The sequence below is a fragment of the Pteropus vampyrus genome, unplaced genomic scaffold, assembly GCF_000151845.1.
Source record: "Pteropus vampyrus isolate Shadow unplaced genomic scaffold, Pvam_2.0 Scaffold87, whole genome shotgun sequence".
NCBI lineage: Eukaryota > Metazoa > Chordata > Mammalia > Chiroptera > Pteropodidae > Pteropus > Pteropus vampyrus.
Window position 1 is genome coordinate 414206 of NW_011888868.1, and position 4264 is coordinate 418469.

Here is a 4264-nt window from a genome sequence, read left to right on the forward strand (position 1 = left end):
CCCTCTCACCAACAAGCCCACATTCTCCTTTATGCAATTCATTGCCCAGGTCCCCACACTGCATCTGGGTACACAGTATCTGGCATGGTTTGCCTCAGTGGTCCTGCCTACCAGCTCCTTAAGCACTCCAAGTAGGTGCCCTGGCTGCAGCTCCCACCTCTCCCCTCCTTAGCCTCAGCAATTCTATCTGCAGGAGTCTTCTCCACCCAAAGGGAGCACACCCTCAGGAGGGGAGGCTGACCTATCATGAGCACCCATCAGTTTCACCCGGTGAGCTCACTGACCAGCTTACCTGCCTCTGAGCAGATGCTGTGGATCTTAACTGTGGATGGCTGAAAGGCCTCACATAAGACACTCAGACTTCCCAGGCATCTGCCACTTGCTAGGTGCTATCTCATGGGTTTACCTGTCTTATGGCTTCCACAAACATCCACTGAACACCTACAAAGTGCCATGTACCCTCGCAAGAGTGTCCAGATGAGTCAGATGCAGGCCCGTTCTCGAAGCACTCACTGGCAAGCAAGGGCCCACTTTACAGCTGGAGGAAGAAAAGCACCTGGGAACCATGGGGCCCTACCCACACAGAGATTTTGCGTGGCTACAAGTGATAGAGCCAGACTTGCAAGGGAGCCTGCTTTGTGCGAAACACCTACCATCCCCACCAACTCCCACTATAACCTGCAAGCATGGACTGCCATTCCCACTCTAAAGAAGCAAAACTGAGGCTCAGAGAGATCAAGCAACTTGCCCAAGCCCACACAATAGCCAGGTGGGATTTGAACCTGGTTCTGAATAACTCCAAGTCCATGTGCTCAGCCCAGGAACAGAGCGACTTGAGTGGGGAACAGCACCAGTGGCTGGAGCAAGAAAAGAGACAAGGAGGTGGACGCGGAAGGAGCAGGTCCTCTGAGAAGGGTGGTGACTCATCAGGAGACTTTGTTGCGGTTACAAAACAGGCCAGGCACATGCCAGACACTTACTTTTTCCATTCCTTCCCTGCCCTTCCACTCCTTGTTCCTTGGTCTCCCTGAGTACATTCTGTTCTTACTGAACTTCTTAGTGAGCAGGGCGACTTGATTTTCCCATGGACTGAGAGCTCTCAGTCGCCTGAGACCATCGGCTCCTAGCCCAGGCCTCTTGCAGGACCCAAGAGAGACAGGCTAAATTGCACAGCAGGGCCCATCAGCCAGCCTGCAAATCTGCAGGGCACCCCAGGGCTTTATGGGTCAAATTCAAGGCCTATTTGATCAGTTGGGGCTGCCGGCTCTGCAGTCTGATGTCCACTACTCCTCCCAGGCGCTCAGCACAAAAGCACTGCACAGACTTCCATACGTACTACCCAGCTCCACATCCCCAGGCCTGCCCATGCTGCTCCCCCAGTTTCCTGGTGTTGATCACGTACTGTGTTATGTCAAAGAATTCCCCTGCTTTGGGGAAATACTAAAATACTTAAAGGTGACAAAGCATCATATCTGCAACTTACTCTGAAACAGTTTTTAAAAATTATTGATAGGTAGATAGATATAGATGGATAAATGAATAGATGATAGATCATAGATAGATAGGTAGATAGATTGATGATAGATGGATAGATAGATGATAGATAGACAATAGATTAGATAGATAGATAGATAGATAGATAGATAGATAGATAGATAGATAGATAGATAGATATAGATAGATAGATAGATAGACAGACATGGGGAAAGAGAGGAGAGAAAAAGCAAATGTAGTAAAATGTTAACATTTTAAGGAATCTGAGTGAAGGATATCAGAAATTGTACTATTTTGCAACTTTTCTTTAAGTTTGAAATTATTTTTTAATGAGAAAATCAGGAAGACTCTTCATGTCTCCCTTCGCACATCATTTTAATGGTATGATTCCCACATTAGATAGTGAGTGACTGGAGGACAGGAACGGAGTCTAATTCAGATCTGTGATCCAAATCTTGTGTGTGTGTCTCCAGCTCTGGGCTCAGTGCTCTGAAAATATCACAGCAAGATGAGAGACAATGTCCCATCTTCGGGAGCTCACAATCAACTAGGAAAAAGATATGAGAGTATATTGAATCATGAGCCCACGAACAGTGTGAATGCTGCTGGTGCTCTCCCTGGCCAGGGCCACAGACATGAGCCACCTGGCCAACCTGCCCTGCCAACTGAGCCCCTGGCAGCTGACTCCCATGAGCCTGGGGCCAGGATCCCTGAAAGTCCAGTGTCCCTCTGAAGAATTTGAAAGGAATCATGCAGACAGGAAAGGCCAGGCAGCGGAGGGCCAGGGACTGAAAGTGGGAGGGTCCGGGCTGGGCCATCAGGGTCTCTGTAATGTGGAAGAGTCACAGGGGGTCTATGTGACACAGGAGGCTGGCAGGTGAAGAGAGTGAGTGGCGGGGACATGCAGAGAGGCCCAACGCTATCACCCTTTCACACAGTCCCTGCTCTTCATTGAGTACCCACTTGTCTGGGCTTTGATTCAGGTACAGGTGATACAACAATGAGTGAAACAAAGCCCATTTCCCGTGGAGCTGAGCCCTACTGCATGAGACAGTCAACCCCACGCAACCATATGAGTCTGTAACGTATCTTGTCCTCTTTGGTATTTTGAAGAAGAATAAAGCAGGGGATAGAGGGAGTGAGAGATGGGAGCAGGTCCTTCATGAAATGATGGGCAAGCCCTCTCTGCTAGATGACCTGCAGGGGGAGCCATTCCCAAAGGCTCTGCCTGTGGGGCCGGAAGCGAATAGGGAGGAACTGTGCAGAGACAGAGGAAGATCTTCTCAAGCAGAGAACAGCAAGTGCAAAGGCCCTGAGGCAGGACACAAACAGAGCATTCCAGAAACAGTAGGGATGGCAATGTAGCTGGAAATGGCTAATGGGGAGGACAGAGAGGATGCTGACATCAGAAAGATCATGTGACTCATGAGTGAGACTGGAAGCCCTTAGACGGTTTTCAGTAACACGATCAGACTTACATTTTCAAAGGATCATTCTGACTGCTTCATGAAGGATAGACTGTAGTGGGGGAGGGGGCAAGGCCAGAGTGAAGGCAGCATGACCCATGAGCAGGTGACTACAGCAACCCAGGGAGAGATGATGTTTTGGTCCTGACCACATCATGACTCTTATGGCCCTGAGGTACTTTTGCCTTTGTGGGCTCCTTCCTCCGTTAGAAAAAAATTTTTTTGCTCGCTTTGGTGGCACATATACTATATTGGAATGATACAGAGAAGATTAGCATGGCCCTTGAGCAAGAACGACACATAAATTTGTGACGTTTCATATAAAAAAAATTTAATTATATTTTACAACTACTTTAGTGTAAAGATGAATACATTATATATTTGCTATTGTTATATTCATTGTTTTTGCTGATTTCAGAAGAAATTAAAACATGTTCATGGGCCTCTAAAAGAATATAGGCCCTCAGCACTTGGCCCACCATGCCCAGTGGGGAAGTTGGCCTCGACAGAAAGTGGTCAGATTGAGATGCAGAAGAAGCTGTGAGAAAGAGGCCAGGCTTATCCCCAGTTCAAGTTCCCTGGAATGTCAGCTGCGTGAATACAGGAAAAGGGTACGTTTCCATCAGTTTGTTTCCAGGCCCAAAATAACACCTGGCACCCAGAGGCCAGTCCCTCTCTGTGTGAGTGACCCTGCTCTGCGGTGTTACAGCTACCCGAATTTCTAGAGCTGCCCTGAGTGCTTCTCTGGTCCTTGCCATAAAAGGACTTGGCAAATTGCCTAAGACGAGGTATGAAGTTTAAGAAGAGGCAGCTGGACCGGAATTGTCAAAGATCACTTCATGAAAGAGAAAAGCTGGACTGGGCCTTGAAGGAGGAAAGGACCTTGAAGGACGGCGTGGAAGAGGAGTGTGTTCCAGGGAGAAGAAATTGCCCAAAGAAGGCAGTATCCGGGGAAACACTCGTCATGCCCTAGCAGCAGAGAGAAAATGACTCTGATCAGGAGACCCTGGGGAGCAGCTGAAGGTGCCAGTCCAGCCCTGAGAGGCTGAGCAGATGAAGGAATAACAGCCTCCAGCAGAGACACAGCCAGACTCTATTCTCAACTTGCCAAGGAGCTGGTGTTGGGGAACCCACCTCAGCTCCTTTTCGAGGAACCCATGCCCTTGTCTGGAGATAAGTCACACAGACTCCTGCCCTCTGTCTGATTCAACATTCTGTGGCTCCCTATATGGGAATTGCACAGACCCCTACGCTGACAAAATGGGGGGCTTACTTGGAGCAGTGGGTGTAAGTTCTCTGTGAGC

The 4264-nt window shown here is 48.7% G+C and overlaps 1 non-coding gene across 1 annotated transcript; it reads left to right on the forward strand.

Annotated features, from left to right (window-relative positions):
• Positions 1-3182: 3182 nt before the first annotated feature.
• LOC111742189 lies at positions 3183-3293 on the forward strand. Its single transcript, XR_002781221.1, has one exon. It is a non-coding gene; the product is annotated as a U6 spliceosomal RNA (small nuclear RNA).
• The last annotated feature ends 971 nt before the right edge of the window (positions 3294-4264 follow it).